Source organism: Camelus bactrianus, chromosome 12, assembly GCF_048773025.1.
Source record: "Camelus bactrianus isolate YW-2024 breed Bactrian camel chromosome 12, ASM4877302v1, whole genome shotgun sequence".
NCBI lineage: Eukaryota > Metazoa > Chordata > Mammalia > Artiodactyla > Camelidae > Camelus > Camelus bactrianus.
This window is the reverse complement of record NC_133550.1, coordinates 15,506,935-15,527,113: the sequence shown is the minus strand read 5'-3', so window position 1 is coordinate 15,527,113 and position 20,179 is coordinate 15,506,935. Positions and strand designations below refer to the sequence as shown.

General features: G+C 46.0%; 2 protein-coding genes across 11 annotated transcripts in view; one reads left to right on the top strand and one right to left on the bottom strand.

The window, feature by feature from the left end:
- The window catches only part of GALNT6 (polypeptide N-acetylgalactosaminyltransferase 6), a 32,482-nt gene extending 24,325 nt beyond the window's left edge, over window positions 1-8,157 (bottom strand). The window contains exons 1-5 of one of the 9 annotated variants that reach the window (XM_074374866.1): window positions 8,025-8,049; window positions 7,254-7,326; window positions 6,904-6,984; window positions 3,660-3,818; window positions 1,335-1,456 (exon numbers count right to left, since the gene is read on the bottom strand). The gene's annotated coding sequence lies outside the window, so the exon portion shown is untranslated. Of the gene's footprint in view, window positions 1-1,334; window positions 1,899-3,659; window positions 3,819-6,903; window positions 6,985-7,253; window positions 7,327-8,024 lie in introns of those variants that run through there. The other 8 variants (XM_045523520.2, XM_074374867.1, XM_010964307.3 and 5 more) reach the window with 8 other exon arrangements.
- A 195-nt stretch (window positions 8,158-8,352) lies between these two features.
- SLC4A8 (solute carrier family 4 member 8) overlaps window positions 8,353-20,179 on the top strand; it is a 94,727-nt gene continuing 82,900 nt past the window's right edge. The window contains exon 1 of one of the 2 annotated variants that reach the window (XM_074374861.1): window positions 8,353-8,532. The gene's annotated coding sequence lies outside the window, so the exon portion shown is untranslated. Of the gene's footprint in view, window positions 8,533-18,141; window positions 18,284-20,179 lie in introns of those variants that run through there. The other variant, XM_074374862.1, reaches the window with a different exon arrangement.

Sequence of the window (20,179 nt, the reverse complement as noted above, 5' to 3'; positions counted from 1 at the left end):
GATCTGAGGTATGGGGAGCAATAAGGATTAGGGGGGAGCCTGGCATTACCAGAAGAGCAGTATGACAGCCGGTGGAGGGTGTCCAGGAGATGGACCTGCCAGGCAGCTGGATACCCAGTTACAAGGAGTTCGGGGGTCTGACCCAAGAGACTAGCCATGCTGATGAGGAGGGAGGATGCAATGCTAGGAAAACTCCCTTGGGTGATGGATGGGATAATTCACCCCAGCTGGGACACAGAGGGACACAGAGAGGTATAAGACACCCCTTTCCCTACAGGGTTTTAAAGTCTAGTTGGAGAACAAGATCTGATAGCACTGGGTCCAGGCAGCACCTGTCCAGGGAGAGAACAGGAGCAGAAAAAAGAGCACTCACTGGATACCCTTCTGCACTTTGAACCCCGACTGTATTAAACCCTGCCTATTCAAAAATCAGTAAAATTAGAACTACGTAATAACACAGACATGTTGAAAAAGGTAGAGGTCCCTATGAGCTGGAAGAAAGTTTCAAGGAGGAAATGGGGATTCAGTGTCATTTCCTGCCCCAGGGGTTAAGATGTGCTGGGCCAGCACAAAGGGCTCTGTTTGACCTTGACACCTCATCAGTTCTGCAATTGCCCCAGCCACGCACAGACACAGGGCCCCAGAACCGGAAGTGTTTCCCATGGCAGTGTCGAACCACCCTGCAGGCTTCATCATCCCTGATGCTTTGTCTACCTTCCCACTCCGGCAAGAAAGAGGGAGCACAGTTAGAAACAAAGGCGTGGTACAGGTATGCCTTGGAGATAGCGTGGGTTTGGATCCAGACCACCTCAATAAAACGAATATCGTAATAAAGCAAGTCACGAAAAATGTTGGGTTCCCAGTGCATATAAAAGTTATGTTTACTTTGTAAGCCTCTGCAAATGTGGACAATGACAATAGGGAAAAGAAGACCACATAAATTTTAAAGTGGAAATAACAAAAGACCATTCTAGTAAGGAATAGAATAATTAAAAATCATTTTCATTAGAAGGCAGCCATACAGAAATTAAATTGCTCAGACTTAAATATGAGAAAAAAGTTATCTTTATGTTATACTGTAGTCTATTAAGTGTGCAATAGCATTATGTCAAAAAAAAAAAAAAAAAAAAACAAACCAAACCCCAATGTACATATCTTAATTAAGAAATAACACCGTTGGGAAAATGGTGCCAATAGACTTGCTTTGCTTTACATAGGGTTGCCACAAACCTTCAAGTTATAAGAAACGCAGTATCTGTGAAGCAAAATAAGGTGAAACACAATAAAACGAGTAAAGCTTAGTTACAAGCTGCTACCAAGTGCTTAAAACTCACCTCCTCCAGGAAGGCCTCCCTGATAAACTCACTCAGAATCACCCAGGTCACTCCAACTCCCTCATCTTGGTATTGCCTCGTGGCCCCTGGCAGTCTGGTTTGCCTTTGTTCCTTTTTCCCTCCTAGGGAGAGATTTAAGGTTAAATTGAGCCCTTCCCAGCCATCTGCTCTCTCATCCAACCTGGCTGTAAAGGCTTTCTCCCTGGAGCCTGCAGTTCCTCAAGGTACTAACCACATCCTGCAATGAAACAGGATACCTGTGATTAGCCGTGGCAGTAACGGATTCGGTCTCTGGTTTGTTTGCTCAGCAAGTGGGCCATAGGAAAGTTTCCTTAGAAGAGGAACATAATCTGACTGAAGCCAGAGACTTTGCGTTTAAGGATTCCTGCTCTTTGTGTACAAGAGAATTTCCAGAAGAGCGGCTAGCAAGGTAGGGGAGGTCACCAACCTCAGTGAAGAAAGAACCCCTATTGTACATAGCCCTTTGTCAAGTGCAAGGCTTCACAGGTTCCTCCCCGCAGTGTCTCGTGTACTCCCTCACTTTCCTGCTGGCCACTGGGTCCACCCGCAAGTATGCCCCCGTCTTCACCCACTCATTCCCTTCCTGCTGCTTCGGAGTGTTCATTCCCAACTCTTCTCTCCAGCCACCCTTGGGATTGCAACACATCAGATGATCTTGGTTTTAGTACTGAGATGATGCCAGAAATCCTCCAGGAAGATTTCCTAGACTGAACATTTTGGACCTGCTTTCCTGGCCTCACCAGTCAGAACACAAGTTTACCTTCTCCCACTGGTATAAGGGAACTGAGGCTTCACTCGGTGCCATGTCTATCAAACCGTTGGCTGCAACTCATTATAGGATTGTGAAATAAATTTAAAGTGTTGCAAATCAGCAGGAAAAAAAATTCTTTAAAAGATCAGACTAGAATAGAACAAAAAAGAAAACACTAAAGTGCATCACATGTAATATAGGTACGAATGGTTTTGTTAAAATTTCATTTCAGTTATTATATATACATATATAGAGTGCACCGGAAGTCCTAGTGCAGTTTTAAGCTTTAATAACTCCAGAAGTATACATGCTACAGACTTACAAAGAACATCAAGGAAAGTTTTATTTAAATTTCTTTCACCTTATTTTTATGAAGTTTGAATACTAAATTTTTATTTTAATGTTTGCCTCTGTCTACTGAAGATGAGAAACATTTCTTGATGTAAAATGAAAATGAAAAATTTGTTATTCAAAATTCACAAAGGTAAAAGAAATTTAAATTATAACATTTCCAAATGATTTTTTTTTTGGTTAGTTTGTAGAATTCATATGTCTTCTGCGATTAAAACGTAAAACTTCCCTGACTTTTAGGCTACCCTGTCACCTGTGAGTACAAAGTTTTCTTGTAAAATGTCTTTCTTACTTTGGTCCAGCCAAAAAGCTGGTGATGCAGTCCAATCCCTCCCTTTTACATTCTAGCCTCCTCCAAGAAGCCTTCCTAGATCTCTAGCAGAATTCCTCTCTCCCCTGCCTCACCCCTTAGCAAACCATTTATACTTCTACTTTGGCCTCATCATAGCCTGCCTCATGTCAGAGGAGTCTGTCCTCTCTCACACTTTCGTGAATTCCTGGACCAGAGAAGACAGGTTGTTTTCACCTTTTTATTGCTTGCAAAGTCTAGCACAAGTTTTGCATGTAGCAGGTATTCCATAAACTCTTGTTAAATGAGCTGAGGCCAGAGGGGTAAGCATGACCCATTTAGAGCCACAAGGGTGAGCACTGGCTTCACTAAATGACGTGAATGCACTTACTCCAACAAGCATGTGAGTTACATGATATTCTGTTTTACACACTAGTCTGCCACTTAGACTAGGTCTGTCCGTGAGTCCATTACTCTCATCTGACAGTGATGCCAGACTGGTTAGGTGAGTTCTCTAGTGTCACACAGCTCATGACTCCAAGAAGCAGATGCCCATCTCCCAACTTCGAGGTCACTGCTCTGTTCCCACACTCTTACCTCCCCCTTGCGGGTACCTGGGGAGTTTGGGGACCAGGTTTGGCTCCCTGGAACCTGGGGCAGGACTGTGTTCCTGAGAGTCCCAACTCCACTCACAGACCCCTCCCTCCACGTCCCCTCCCTCTCCCTGCCTTGCTTGCCGTCCTCCAACTCCCACCCAGGACTACAAATGCTTTAAAGGTGCTGTAATTGGAAGTCTCAGGCAAAGTTTCAGGTTTTGTGAAAGCCAGGGTCAGTCACCCAGAACACACCCTTGCTGAGCAGGCCAGGTGGCCTCTTTGTAACAAAGTTTCTGTTTATCAGTGGAGCTGCTCACCTCCTGGAGACCGTGTTGGAGACGTGGCAGTCAGGAAGTTAGCAGTCACCACCAACAGGGATGTTTGCTCAAGTTAGTCAGACTACCGCTCAATCAAAGGTTTCTTCGAAAAGTGATGACTATGGCCACTCTCACTCAGGGCGCAGGTGTGGGGAGGAGCTAGACATCAAGTTGGGGAGGGGACAGGTCAATTTCAAGTTACTGGTTGTGGGAGGGAGCCAAGAGGCTGTTTTGGACAAATGATTCTCTTTTTCTTCCCCCGCAAGCACGTTCTCACCATCAAACACAGCACTCATTTCACTTCCTCTGTTCTCATGCTGTGAACAAAGTAGCAGATTATCTCCTCTAAACCCCTCCTCCCACCTCTGACCTTTTTGATTACAGAAGGCTGGGAGGTTTTCACTTTTCCCCATAATTACACCTTCAAGACACTTCGGCTTTCCCCCAGGACTAAAGCTGCAGTCCGGGGCTTATTTTCTCAGAAAGACGCACTGAAAGCTCTTTCAGTAGCTAGTCTATCAAGTTTTCTCCCCAGCAGATCTAGGTTCCTGTTTTGTTTGCATAACATTTTAAACTTTAGTTACCCAAATACACATTTTCAACTGAAAAACCCAACCTAACTTTGCTCTGTATACCTAGAATGTGCTTGGCATATGGTAGGTGCTCAGTAAATATTTGTTGACTTATTCCAGGTTTGTAAAAGTCACTGAAAATCAAAATACGTGATGAAGCAGGATTTTTTTTCCCTACTGGAGGAACTTTAGGCCCTGCTAGGTGGAGCAAGGACATGCAACTGTTCTCAAATTGAGCCTTGAGACTCCTTGGAATCTAGGGATGAAGGAGGAACCCAGGTGGGCACAAGCTGGGATTCCCTAATCACCTAGGAACACCGGTGACAATCAGGCTGGGTTTGAGAGAAAGCAAAAAAAGGGTCTTGAATTGAGTCTTATCATCCGTCAGCTTGAAGACAGAGGGGAAGGAACAGGGGATTTAAAAGGAGGAGTATTCCTGAAGCCTTGCGATGGTCTCTAGATTGGGGGGTAAGTGATGGGAGAGGACAGAACTGAAGTTTTCCCTTCTCTCCTTACTGCACAGTGTGCTCCTGGCTGTAGGATTTTTGGTATGCAATGTGAACTCAGGGTCTGTATGCTGCCCGCTTAAGCTAGCCAGCCTTCCCAACGTCCCCATTGCTGCCAGCAGCATCGAAATCCTCGAAACAATCCCTGCCCTTGCTCCATTCCCACGCATGGAGCTTTTAAACCGTTCTCAATGCCAGGGTCGCTCCAGGCCCACTCCCAAGCCCCGCTGATTCATTCTCTGCTTCCTGGATCCTCCTCTTCCTCCCCACTCTCAAAACCGTCATCTGAGACTGTGCTCTTATCGCCCAAGATCTGGAGGATCAGCAGAAGCTGCCTGCCAGCCTCCTTTGCCCCAGGCCTCTCTCTCCTTTTCACAATCAGAACAGCCATATTCCCTTTCCTTTAGCACCATTTGGTTGTTGCAGAAATGGCCTGGGCAGCCTGCTTCCTGTTTGCTACTCACCCTTACTGGTGATCTTTTCCTCTTCAAAGCATTTCCCTTATATTCTTGCTAGGCAAGTCATGTTCCTTTTCTCTTTCAAATTCTTACCTGGAAGTCCCCTCCTCCAAGAAGCCTTCTTAGACTAAAGCGCATCTTGCTGCCCTCAGTATCCAGGTGTATAAGTTGTAAGTTTCACTACTCAATGTTTCCCCATGTGGGGCTGCCCCCCGAGAATTCACAGGGGCAGGAGAACCAACAGGTCTAGACGTTAGGCCACTAGGTTCTGTTTTCTTTCTCTTTCCCAATCCTTAAATCCTGGTCCCCAATCTTCTGCCTCTAGAATGTTTTCCCGGACCAATCCACCTAGCCCTCCAACCCCCACGGCATCCCTGAATTCTAAGGCATTTGGTTATGCTATTCTGCTGCCCCTGTCTGTTCTTTGTTCTCTGTTTCAGAGCTGAGGGTGAGGATTGGGTTTCCTCCTTTCTTCAAATCTCTACCTAGGCCTCAGGACCAGGTGACACAGGGGACAGGAGAATAACCTGACCTCCCAAGGCTGTCAGGTGCCACAAAAGAGTCTCCTAACAGTCCTTTTTCTCCCCAGACTGAGCCCATCCTTGTTCGCTGGGCAAGCCTTTTTACACAAGCACAATTACAGCATTGAGCGCGACACAGAGACAGGCACTGCCCTGCACTTGACCTCTCATTTACTCAAACCCTCACTCTCATTCCCATCAAATGAGAACAGACCTTGGGGATTTTTGCAGAGAGGGGCAGAGGGCTGTATGATGAGCCAAGTCCACCCAAGTCTTGGGCAGAGTCACTGGATCACTCTGGTGCACAGACACTCGCTTTGGTTCTCAGCTTCACTTCCAGAGACAACACCATCACCACTTTTAATATTACTACTTACCATATCAAGTCAAGAAACAGTTACCTATTCCATTTTACATATAAGGAAGCTGAAGCACAGGGAAGTTAAGTAACCTGATCAAGGTCACACAGCTAGGAAGTGGCAGAGGCAGAATTTGCTCTCAGGCCCATGTCTGTCCAAAGCCCACTGTCTTAACCACAATACCACACTGCCTTGCATTTGGCTAGTGCTTGGAGCTTTGCCAAAGCATCTTCATATACACCTTCCCAAGTGCTCCCCACCCAGGGAGTGTTTATGTGATTTGGCCAAGTAGACAGCTAAATTAGTGACAGAGCTGAGTCAGCTGCCTGCCTCCATTACACCCACCGCCCCAGCCCTAGGGTTAGCCAGCTGTCCCTCTATTCCTGATTTCTGTCCTAGGCAATGACTACATGGGCTAAGCCCACGGTTATTTCTCCTGTTCAGGTTTCTCCCAACTGAACTTGGACTAAGATGTTTCTGATCTCAGATGGCATCTGACATGCATCAGGGCTTCCCCTGTTCAGGACTGAGTTCTACGCTGCTGCAGGCAGGAGTCAGCTGTCCTGCTAACCGTGGGCAGCAGTTAACAAGGGTGAGGCCATCTCGGGCAGCCCAGTATCCTTCATGGTTTCACCAGCTCCAGACTACTTCTTGCTTTGACAGCCCTACCCTGCTTACTGCCCTGATGCCCCTGAAAGTATTTTCTCTTGTTACCTCTGGGTGCCTAAAGTGAACGGCATTGTTGGGGAACAAGAGCTAGAGAAGTACCTGCAATGACACTGGCTTCTGCTGGATAATTTGAACCACAGTATATTTCAAACCCCTTACCTTAGCTTGTACTATTCATCACATGCATTTGCCTGTCTCATCCTTTTCACCCCTCCTGGGATGGGTAGGGACACAGCTCATCTGTTAGAGAGGAGAATAGGGTGTGGATGGTGCACACACGTCTCTGGCAAAATGAGCACAAGCCCCAGGTTCATAGTGCGTCAGAGCTGTTAACCTCATCCATTGTCTGTAAATTGCGTTTGTGGGTCTGGCCGTGCACTGAGAGCACAGCATTAGAACCCTCCTCCCTGGGAATGTCGCAACGGATTATTGGCTAATAGAGGGGTCTGTTCCAAGCTTTGCTGGCAAATTGACCCCCACCCCATACATACAGGAGAGCCCTGTCTTACCCTCTGGAGAGGTCAGGGTCTGGGATGACTGGCTCTGGGGGTAAGTAACAAACTGTTTCTCCTTTCAGTTAGCCTGGGGTTTGGAACAAGTGACAGGAAATCAGGAAGTTGGTGACAGTCATAGTCATGAATAACCATCAAACTCCCTCCCCCAACACTGGGTACACAGCTCCCACCCCCAAAAGGCCCAAGCCTCTAGGAGGAGGCCATCTGAGAACCTTCTCCACCAGGGAGGCTTCTAGCCGCCTGCCCCTTCTCAGGAGCAACGTGGCACTGGCAGAAGGGAACTTCTCTGAAAGATTTTCTGTAGAGAGGGAGCACACGGGGTGGCCCGGCGTGGGGCGATGGGGCACAGAAGGAATGCAGGGGCAGGGCTGGGTGAAGGGCTGAGGCTGCAGAGCCCCAGAGGGAGTGCTGTGACTTGTTCCTCTCCCACCCCTCTCTCCAAGTCCCAGAGACCTGGGCTTTTCTTTCATCCTTTAAGTAAGGTGCAAAGGTGCAAGGGCTGGGGGGTGTCCCACCGAGGGAGGCGCTAGAGGTCACCGCGACAGACGGACCAGTCCGGCCCTGCCCCTTCATTTTACTGTGGAGGGTGGTGAGGAGAAGGAGCAAGAGAAGAAGGTCGGCGGAGGGGAGAGGTGGGGAGCCAGGACTTAGCAGAAGCGAGCTCGACTGATGGGAAGTCCCAAGAAGCGGAAGAGCTTTGAGTTCCCAAGTCCGGGAGAGGGTGGCGGGGCCATGTGAGGGTCGCAGGCTGCTTCTGCCTCTTACCTGTCGCGCCAAGCTGAGCCACAGCCGCGCCGCCTTGCAGCTCGACGGTTTCCCGACGGGATGTCCTGGAGGGCGGGGCCGGGGCGGGCCCTGCCCGGCCGCCGGGGCGCGTCCTACCCGCCCCTCCCGGCCCAGGTGCAGGCGGCCACCCAGCGCGCCCCCGCGGGCTGCTGCGCGCCGCGGGACGCCAGGCTGCTCCCGGGCCGCCCCCGACCCCATGCACCCCACCCGCCGGCCGCTGCTGGGAGCCCGGCTGCTCCAGCTTCTCCAGATCTCAGCAAACTCCGGGGTGCAGCCTCCGCTGCCAGGCTCTCGGCGCCAATAAAGATTGGAGCGCCCTAGCCATCCCAAAGACAGGCGTGAGCCGAGCCGCCGGTGGTGGCGGAAGCCGCGTGTGCGGCGCGCGGGCTCAGTGGCTGAGCGGCCCGAGCGCCCGGAGCCCGGAGGCAGCGGCGCTGGAGCGAAGAAACGCCGCGGGGCTGTGAGGCGCCCCGGGGCTCCGTCCCAGGTTTGCTTCTTACCGGCGGGGTGGTCTAGGGCAAATGACTCCTCCCCTCCATCAACAAGAGCAGGTATTAACTGTGTGCCACGAACAATGCTAAGGTCTTTATGTGCCAGGTCTCAGGGAAACCCCACCCCAGCAAATACCTACAATTATCATCTGGAATATATACTGGAGGCGGCTGATGACACAGCTGGAGAGTGCTGCTCAAAGTGTGGTCCCCGGACCAGAAGCATCAGCTGATACTTTCTTAGAAATGTGGATTCTTGGGTCCCACCCTAGACCTACATAGTTCGAAACTCTAGAAATGGGGTCCAGCAAGTTGTAGTTTTAAAAGCCCTACGGGTGATTCCGTTGCATGTTCAATGTTGAGAACCATTGAACAAGTAGTGGCAGGGCTGGAATTAGAATCCAAGTAAGTTCAACTCCTAACCCCACGCTCTGAATCATCCCGCAGGAGCCTTAGGCTGCTCACCGGTTCACTCCAGCTCTAAGATTCTTTGGTAATCTTTGGGGTCCTTGTCTCAGTAATAGAGAAGCAGCCTGGACCACTCCCAAAAGCCAATAATTCGAAAATTTTCTGTGGCAGAAAGTTCGACCACTAATTCTGTTTTTCTTCTGTTTTGATATTTAAATGAGTATGTATTTCTAAATCCATAAGACCTGGGAGCAGGGCTGTGGGTGGGTAGATCTGAGCAAGAAGGTAATTGTGACATAAACAGGGAAGGGCTGGGGAAGCCACTAGGGATTAACAGTTGGTTGGAGAGAAGTAATCTTGTTTTCTAACCTGAGACCCCACTGTAGGATTGAGCTATACAGAAGGAGGCCAGAGTTTTTCCAGTGACGGACTCTGGAGAGAGGACAGCAGAGCGTAGAGAAGATCTTGCCTGGATACACTAGATCAGGAAGCCGGTGAAGGATGGACATTCCCAAAGGAGTAGAAAAGGGAGGCGTCTCCTCACTCTTGGCATGCTCACCTATCTCCCTGAACTCCAAGTAGCTGAGTAACCCTCTCCTACCCCTCAACTCCCTTCTTTTCACATTAGAGACTATGTGGGGTTTAAATTCCTAAAGAGAGACTTTCTACAGAGTTTGTCTTTTTTAAATTTTATTTTATTTTATTGAGTTATAGTCAGTTTACAATGTTGTGTCAATTTCCAGTGTAGAGCACAATTTTTCAGTTATACATGAACATACATATATTCATTGTGGCATTCTTTTTCACTGTGAGCTACCACAAGATCTTGTATATGTTTCCCTGTGCTATACAGTATAATCTTGTTTATCTATTCTATATATACCTGTCAGTATCTACAAATTTCGAACTCCCAGTCTGTCCCTTCCCATCCCCTCCCCCCTGGCAACCACAAGTTTGTATCCTATGTCTATGAGTCAGCTTCTGTTACAGAGTTTGTCTTGATCATCCATTTCGGTCCCTTTATAGACCCTCAGGGCTAATTCTAACTCCCACTGCACTAACTGCCACCATTGTCACTTGTCGAACAGCTGTCTTTCTCAGAATGAAGGCATTCTCTGTTGAAGACTGTGGGATGCTGCTCCTCATTTCTCTTTCTGGGGGCTCAACACTCCTGTGCAGGTCTGACCCTACAGTCTTTGCTCCACCCTTCCTCTAACTCTGGTCTTGGATTGTGTGATCCTGATCTGACCCTTGAGCCTTGGTCAGGGTCCAATCAGACCTGAGGGTAATGGGCTAGGCTGGACTCATAGCCTCAGTTCTTCTCCAGGACAGACCACCAACCCCATCTTGGGGTTCTTGAGAGAGGGATGCCCTAAGGAAGCAGTATTGGTCTGTGTTGTGTGTTCCATACTCCGGAAGCAGATTACTCGTCCAGTTTCACTTTGGCTGACTCTGACTTTAAACGTGACTCTTAGTCCTCAGAACAATTAGCTGCCTAATTTGGAGGCACATGTAGTCCACAGGATGTGTGACCCAACCCCTAATGTGTCATGCACTGAGCCATTCTCTCCTCGCAGGAAGAACAGTTCCGGCTCCCTGCCCTCCCCTCCAAGAAGGTCTGGAGGTGAACCACACAGAACGGTGACTGCATGGCAGGCTGCTGAAAAAATAGTTTTCTTTAATTGAAAACACCATAAAGGTGCCTGGTTAAAAAAAAAATTCAAGTACTGTAAAAAAGTATACAGTGAAAGACACATTTCCTTTACTCCTCTCCAGAAATCATCTCTGCAGACTTACGACTGAAACTTCCCATCACTAAGTTCTTCTGCAGGACATGCCTGGATTCCTCGCTTCTCAGGAAGTCCTGTGAATTTCGTTTTTTTCCCCCCCTCAGAATCTTATTCTTATTTCTTGGCCATTTTAGATTGTTTTTGGGTGTTCTGAAGTTTTGTTTTTCATAGCCGTGTGCTTCAGGGGGTTCCCCGCATAAGGCAGGAAGTGTGGTAGGGAGATCAGTTGAAACAAGTGAGACCAGAAAAGCTCCGAGTGGCTACTGACACCAGCCTTGGCCCTTATCTAGTCTCTTCCTCATGCACTTGGGTCCCAGGCGAGGGGACACCCACCTCTGGGTGGGGTGGAATGAGGGGGACCTGCCCATCAGGAGGAGGTGCTGGCTCCACTTAGGAGGAAAAGTTTGCCAGAGAAGCTGCCATGAGCCTTCCAAGGGAGGGCAGGCCCTCCCCCCTCCCCCTGCCCCTCCCTCACTCTTTGTGGGTGGCTGATCAACAGAAGGAACCTAACACATCCCTTTAACTTCTTTCCGGCTCAGTTTCTTATCTGTGAGGACTAGTGCTGCCTTAGGGTGGTTGTGCAGCTGGAGCAGATAACTGATGTGAAAATGTGATATTTCAGTTCTTCTATCACATCTGTTTATTTCTTTATTTCCCTGTATTCCCTCTTCCTCTTTCTCATCTCATTCCGGTGCTCAGAAGAGAAACAATCAAAGCAAGAAATGATGTAGGAACCCAAACAGAGCTGTTCCAAGTTCTGCCGTAATCATTCATGCATTACAATTCACTCGCCTCTGTGTGCCTCAATCTCCTCATCCATAACATGGTATAATATTATTTTTATGGTTGAGTTGTTAGATTAAGTAAGGAAAGTGTTTAACCCAGTGCCTGGTATACAATAAGCACTCAATAAATGTTAGGATGTTAGTCATCACTAGCTGTTTTCTTTTTTTCCTTTGTATCTTCAACAATACCACATTGGAGCCTGCCATGTGTGAGCCTCTGTGCCCGTGTTGGATAGGAGACAGAGACACAAAGCTAAACAAGCCACTTCTTTCTCCTTGGGACACCCTTAATCTAGGAAGGGAGGATGATAAATCCAGGAAGGGTAGGGTCCTGGGGTAGAGCCAGGATTCTACAGCAAGGCAAGTGCATTGGGTGGAAAATTGATGGGGGCAAACAAAAAAACTCAGTAATCAAGTAGAATATAATGCAATATTTTTTCTTTTTTAAAATTGTATTCTTTTGGGGGGGGTAAATAGGTTAATTTATTTATTTTAAATGGAGGTACTGGGGATTGAACCCAGGACTTCATGCATGCTAAGCACGTGTTCTACCACTGAACTATACCTCCCCACTTATAATGCAGTATTTAAAAACATCAAAATGTATGGAAAAAACCTATGATAAACAAAATATCAACAATTTAAAATAAAGAGTAGTGCTCTGCTAAGCCATATTGAAGCCTGAGGTAAAAGAAAATTTATGCCACCCATATCCATGTTTTTCTGTATTTTTTAAATGGTAATTTTTTTCTAGTACATAAAAGCAGCTGAAAAAATATTGAAAAAGTGAAAAGTAGGTATATTAAAACTCACAATATTATTTTGGGTTTAAATGTTTTCTTTATACCAAACAGAATTTGCTATGATTTTACTTCAGCTTAAGTTAATTAAAATGTATTTAAGATCATCACTTGGCCAAGAGAAATTGTCAAACATGGCAGGCTCTCAATGAAAATGACATAAATAAGCAAAGAACTGGATTTTGAAAGTATCGTTGACGCGTCTGCTTGCTTTCAAGCCAATTTCCTTTTTCCTCAGGCTCCAACGTGGCCTGGCATGGCCCTGGATTGGGGTCTGGACAAAGAACGTGAAATGAATAGAAGGGGAAAAAGAGAAAAGGAGGACGGTTAGATGAGTCAGAGGGATGGGTGACATATATTTATTGTTTTTTTCTAATTGCCCAAATAGCCTGTGTTCAGAAAGCACAGAAAAATCACAAAGAAAATGATCTTCTCCTAATTACAGCACCCACAGATAAGCATTGTTACTATTTTGGTATAATACGTTCTATTTTTTCTGTGCATATGTAATTTGTATGCACATACGTATTTTATCAACTCTAAGATGCAGATCTTTTTTCACTTTTTAGCATTTCTGAAATCGGGATGAATCTTAAATTGATTGTATCATAATTTGATTAGCAGTGTTATTTCACTTACTGGTAAATAAAATAATGTTTGTCTTACAATCTATGTTAGATGACTATATATAGTCATGAAATTATATACACATACAGATGAACTTATGTATGTAATTACTATATGTATATTACAGAACTGGGATCATATTGAATATACTGTTTTATGACCTGATTTTTTCACTTATTGTATTATGAATATAGTATATTATGAATCAAGGTGAAGAAATAATCTCACACAAGATCGTAAATCACTGCATAGTGCTCTGTTATATAGATGAGGCTTTTTTAAATTGACATTTAGGTTATTTGCTTTTTTGTTTTTCTACTATAGGTAGCTGAGTGTCCCACTGCAGGTTAAATCTGTGTACATGTTTCTTCGCTCTCTGTCCCTCCTCAAGTGAGAGAGGAGCTAGAAAGCCACTTTGGTTGGCATTTGGAGGATACATCACTTTGGAGTCCTCTGAAGTAGCTCTTTCCCCCTGGAAGTAGGGATGTGTGTGTGTGTGTGTGTGTGTGTGTGTGTGTGTGTGTGTTTGTGTGTGTGTGTGTGTGTAACTACCCTGGGAGGCACTTGGGGACCACTGAAGGTAGTCAGATAGCCTACAAGAAAGTGAGATGTTATCAGCCCTTTTGTGTTAGGAGGGTCTAAAAGTAGAAATGCTAACCCACCTGGAGGTGAATCAGGGAAGGGAAGATGGCTGGTGTGGCGGTCCAGGAAGCCCCATGTAGCTAGGAGGTGGCTGAGATACTTAGTTTTATGCAACAACATGACTAGGCTATGGTGCCCATTGCTTTGATCAAATACTAGTCTAAGATGTTGCTGTGAAGCTATTTGTGGATGTCACTAACATCTTTCTTAATGATGTTCATTTAAATGACTTTAATTGAAGCAGATGACCCTACATGACCCTACATGATGTGAGTGGGCTTCATCCAATCAGTTGAAGGCCTTTAGGACAAACCCGAGGTTTCCGCAGGATGGATCAGTTCTGCCCCAGGACTGCAGCATAGAAACCCTGCCTGAGTTTCCAGCCTGCTGGCCTGCCCTACAGATTTTGGTCTTGCAGGCCCCAGAGTTATTGAGACAGTTCTTTAAAATACATCTCACACATTACTACATATAAAATAGATAAACAGCTTGGACCTACTGTATAGCACAGGGAACTATATTCAATTTGTTGTGATGAGCTGTAATGGAAAAGAATCTGGAAGTAGATATATATGTATATATATGTATAACTGAATCACTTTGCTGTACACCTGAAAATAACATTGTAAATCGACTACACTTCAGTAAAAAAATTAGAATGAAAAAACCCCCTGATTATAGCAAGTAAAAAAAAAAAAAAAATCTCCTTCTCTCTGTGTGTGTATCTTGTTCTGTTTCTCTAGAGAATCCTGACTAGTGTGATGGCCGTGCATGAGATAAGACTGTGGACATGGGACAAGTGCTCACAGCAGAGACTCCACTAGAAAATACAGCTGATCACAAATGTAGGCCCAGCTTGTCCAGGCCTCTGTCCTATTTGCTGCAGAAAATGCTGGCACCTTTATCCTTTGTGAGGCCTGGTACAACCCAGACAGCATCACAGGAAGCAGCACCCCTTCTCTGGGAAGGAGTAGGCATCTCCTTATTGCTGTCTGCTGGAGTGGGTGCCATGAGCATCCCCATTTTCACAAGTGGGCAGTTTATAAGCACAACAGGTCCCTGTGATCCGCCTGTCTGGGCACTTTGCCACAACTTTCTTCAAGTCATTATATTGAAAAGTTTTATGGTGTTCTTCCACTCCTCCCCTCCAATCTGCTCAGTTCTTGTTAAAATTATTACATGGTATTTTATATTTTCGTTGCTGTTGTAAATATTATCTATTCCAGGAGACTCTTGGTCCCCTTTTCCTTTATGTAACTGAAGCCTCCTTACATCATACAATGAATAGTTTTTCCTCTCTTGGGAAACATGTGGGAATGGCATACCATGGCTAAGGACTCTTCTACTAAAATCACACATGATTTTCTTCTTATAAGTACTCAAGATGCTCAGGATCTGTGTATACCTTTTGCAAAAGAGGAATTTAATAATTGTTAAAGACAGAACATCTGAATGCTTGCAGGATTTTCTTTGAGAACTCTTTCTGCCGCAGATTATGATATCTTATTGTTTAATAGCTCTCTCAAAAAAAGAGATGGGCACATTGAACCTTCTGAAACAGAGGTAATTGGACCTCAACCTGATAAAAATATAGTAATAAACTCTCCCCCAGAGCAAACTCTCTCCAGCTAACAGCAAAACCTCTGTTATCTATCCCTAAAAAATAGGAGAGGGGGTTCCTATCTTCTTAGATATTTGAAAAAAAAATTCACACAAAGGGTTGAAATCTATCTGCTAGCATTGGAATGTCATTTAATATTGTTTCAGATTGAAAGTAAATGGGAGGTGATGGAGTAGCTCAATGGCAGTTCTAATGTCCTGATTTTTTTTGAAGGATAGTTTACTTTTTTGAAAAACTGAAGTATAGTTGATTTACCTAATGTCCTGATTTTTAATGTCCTCTTAATGTCCTGAAGTTTTTGCTTCACTACTTACTAATTCCCATGGAAACTTATTTATTTATTTTCAATGGGTAACGTGCATATTACACAGTGATCAAAAGTTCACAGGTGCAGTGAACTATTATCCCCGGTCACTGAATTCTCCTCTCCAGGGGCAGCCCTTGTTACCAGTTTCTTTTGATTCTTTCTAGAAACATAGTCCAGAGAAGGAATCACACTGATTTTAGCAAGTACCTTAAATAGTCAGTTTTTTCATTATATTGTCTGAAATGGTTAAAATTATTTTAAAAGCCGTCAACTTACTGAGCTCTCTTTGTGGTTCTGATAGATTTGCAATGGCCTCTCTTGGGTTCTCTAGGTAGACAGACCTATCAATGACATATGATTTTGGCAAAGTGAAAATGGTTTTGGAGTGAGACCTGGGTTGACTCCTGGCTCTGTCTGATCTTAAATACGGCCTTTAAAAAATGTTGGCACTCTCCAAATGCGGCGTGTAAGGACAGAGTGGTCCTTCTCCCCAGGTGTGGTGGGTTGAGTGGGCAGAGGCCACACAGAGCCAAGTCCTCCTCCTCTGCCCTCTCCTGGGTTGGTTTCACCTGGCTCTGTGAATAACCCCAGAGGGCATTGATCCTGGGGAATTCTAAACACCCAGAGATCAGGAGGAGACGCTGAAAAGGAAGCCCTAAACTAGAATAACCGTCTCCTTCTCCATGAATGGAATGTGGGTTATGTTTGCTGAGAGCAGATTAAAATAGATTTTATTGTTTGAAATCAGGGATTAGCCTTGAAAGAGCTGCTGATATTCAGCGAGGCCTCTCATCCCACACCTCCCACCCACTGTAGTAGTGGTGAAGGAAGCGGTCCGGCACAGGGTGTGTGTGTGCAGGTTTTCTCAAGTTGGAACCCACAGCCAGACAGGGAACTTGTGGTATTTGGTAAGTAATGGTGGTATGAAACACTTATGGTTAGCGAAGAAAAAAACCCACATTCTTATTTATTCATGGGGTTTTATCAATTTGAAGGGATGCCCCAGAGCATCTCAAGGACCTCTGATCCCTTTAGCCACTCCATGGAAAAGGTGGCTGGGAATGTGCATTATCTAGTTTAGTTATATCACATAATTTTTTCAGCAGGACCTTAGTGGAGCATGAACGAACTCCTTCATATCTTTTGCTACCAAGAAAGACAGACCTGAGGTGGTGCCTTGATATAAGCACATTCCGCTAAACTGCAGTAAGGTGGGACAGCATTATATTGTCACAACAAGGGGTGAGCTCAAACTCTGAAAAGATATTGGCTTCATTTATTAATTATCAAGACTTCAAATATCCTGGGGTTCAGCTGTTATAAGAGGCTTATGGGAAACTACTCCAGACTTGCCAAACCACCAAGTTGACTTAACAGGTACGAAACAAAGATGCGTCAAGAATAGAAGGAGAAACCTACTGTATAGCACAGGGCACTATATTCAATATCTTGTAATAACCTATAATGGGAAAGAATCTGAAAAAATATATGTATGTATAACAAAATCACTTTGCTGTACACCTGAAACATTATAAATTAACCATACTTCAATATATTAAAAAAAAAAAAAGAACAGAAGGAGAAGAAGCCCCACTATGGGGAACTGGGGATAGACTTTTCAGACCCTGATGGGTTCCATGTGTGTTATCCTGTCCTGGCATTCAGTACCTTGATGAGCCCACAGGTGCCAAATTTGAAGGCTATGGTGGCCAGGGTATTTGACTTCCTGGCATTTTTGGTCCCTTGCGCGTTAGTCTAAGCTCAGTATGGTGATCCCTTTGCCAGTGATAGGCAAAGAAGGGTGTCTGCTGGGGACTCTGGGGAAGCTTCTACTCCTTTGAATGAAGCAGATACAAGAATAAGACAGCCCCTCAAAAGCCTATCTGAACAAAGCCCACGGGGTGACAGGGTGGAGCAGAGGGACAACAGAGCCTGGGCCACCACTGACACTTGAGCTGGAGCTTATCCGGCTCACGGGTTCACCCTGGCATCTGTTACATGAGATAACTCAGTGGGCTGTTCTGGAGCCAAGGGGAGCCTGGGGGCACCAGCCCAAAGGGACCCAGACCTCCTCCAAGGGCATTCAGATTTTCCTTTGAGTGTACAAAAGCTAGAATTTACTGTAGAACCTGGAAAGCAATGGTTGAAACAATTCTATCTGGGGAGTCAGAGAACCTCAGAGCTAATATGACCCTCATCTTGAACTCCCACAGCCGAGGAAGCCATGTCCGAATGGGAGCCTTAGCCTGCTGCCCACTTGGGCAGCTTCTCTGAGGCCTCGCAGAGGAGGGGAGCCCTGGAGCTGGGCTCGTGCACTCCTTACCTCTGGGACCGGAGCCCAGGGAATGTTCTGGAGGGACCAGGTCACCTTAGCTGTTCTTCGCAGGATCCCCCCGCAGCCAGGTGCTCTGGGAAGGCACATCTCAGCATGCGGGCCCGGGAGGCCCTGATAGAACCCCCGACCCCCAAGTCAAAGGAGAGATTTGGAGAGCAACAGCATGGAGCTCCTCAGTTTGCTCTGGGTTTGGGGCTGGGCAAGAATGACCATTTGGATCCTGCTCAAAGTTCTTTCATTTTGGTTTATTCCCTAGGCAGCTGAAAGCAATTAAAGGGATGGAAATGAGACAAAGGGAGAGCCAGGTGGGTGGCTGCTGCTCCGCATGGCTTCTTGTGTCGGTTCCCGGAGAAGCATCCCCCAGAGTTTGGGGGCGTTGGCAGCCTGCACGGAGGAGGACGTCTGCCAGCCTGGAGGAGTGCAGAATTGCAGGTTGGCTGCCTTTATACCCCAGCTGCACAGCCACCTGTGGTGGTCTTGGGGTGCCCATTTCTGTCCAGGGCCTGCCTCCATGATCTCTGCCTCAGAGGCAAGGGAATAGGGCTTCACTCAGGGTGAAGCCAGACTTAGGGGCAAACTCTAGGAATCTTACTGCTTAGTCACTGTAAGAGTAGCCCCAAGTCTGATGTAAAGGGCTGCATGGAGGAACCTGATGACTGCACTGGAACCCGGCTGCCTGCTGAACCCGAAATTGTCAGTCTGGGAGGTTGATTCCTGATCAAATGCAGGGAGACTGGGGAGCTTGACTATGTACAGAGACAGACAGAAATTGGGACAGGGCCAGTCAAGTATCAAGGACCTGCTTTCTTCTTTGTTTCACATGCCTTCAGGGAACTAACTTTGGTTCTTAGTCCACGGAGCTCAGATGAGGCCCACCTCACTCCCCAGCACCAAGAGAATGAGATATATATATATCATCTATCTATCTATCTATCTATCTATCTATCTATCTATCTATCTATATCTATATCTATATCTATATAGATATAGATATATATCTATATCAATATATATCTGATGTAAGTTTAAAGACCTAATGGCCATCTTTGCTATTGCGTGAGGAGGGAGAGTCAGCCTGAGCCATGAAGCCAACACTGAGAAAGCAGAGAATAAAGGTAAAGCAGGAGAGGACCCTAATATATTTTGGACTCCTGGATCCTGCTATACCTGAAGTCATTTATTCCTAGATTTCTCCCTTCTTCCCCTTTCCTTTCCTTTCTTTTCCTCCCTCCCTTCCTCCTTCTCTCTATTCTTCCTTCTTTCTTGTTTTGGTTGGAATTTGTTTGAGTGTGTTTTTGTTATTTTCAACCCAAAGAATCTGACCAATAAATAATATGATACACTGAATTAACTTACTGAATAGGGGAGCGGTAAAAGGACTGTCTGTGTTCATTTAAATCCAGGCCTGGCAGAGAGGAAGCAGGGAGAAACTCCTAAGAAAAACTTAAGAAATGATGCATCTGACTCTCCAAGGAGCAGAGAAAGAGAATTGAGCAGTAAATCATGGTGGGAGTGGGGGCGGGGGGTGCTCACTCGATTGGGAGGGATAGACCACCCATCCTTCCAGGCTTTATCTGGTAAGATACCCTTGAACCAGATGGACTTCGGGACAGCTGGGAGACCAGGGAAATGGAGGGCTTCCTCTTGGGAGATGTCCCCAAGTCCAGAGAAGCAAGAGGCTGTTGCAGGGTCTGGCCTATCCCCTAGCCCCTTGGGGCATGCTGCACCACAGTCCCTGTTAGTACTGGGTGAGCTGGAAACATCACCATTTTCCACCTCACTACAACCTTAGCTTCAGGCCTGTTGATGTTCTGTGGCCAACCAAGCTCCCCCATGTGTGCTTTGGAGAGATTTCACCAAATTCCCCAGTGGGGCCTTCCCTGTTGCATATAAAGAGTGCTGCTCTAACCCCCCTTTGTGCACATCCCTGGCCATTCTCCTAGGGTTACCTGCTAGAAGAGGAACTTGCAGGGTCAGAGGTTATGGACATTGTTAAAGTTTTTGATTCTTATTCCAGGAGGCAATATCATCCGTTACTAGAAAAGAGACGTAAAAAGTCCCCACCCTTGTCAGCTAGGAAAGAGCTGATGGCCAAATAACTAATGTAAGAGGTGACCTGTTTTTCAGAAAAACAGAGCCATGTCACAATGTCTATAGTAAATTGAATTAAGACCATAAAATATGGTGTGAGTGCAGCAGATCACATAGCATTAAACAAATTGGACTGTCTGGTTCCCTGGAGGAGACATGGGTCAAAAAGCACCAGAAAGACCTAATGGGGTTATCAGGGTGCTTCCTTGAAAGTAGGAATTGTCGGGGCAGCAGCAG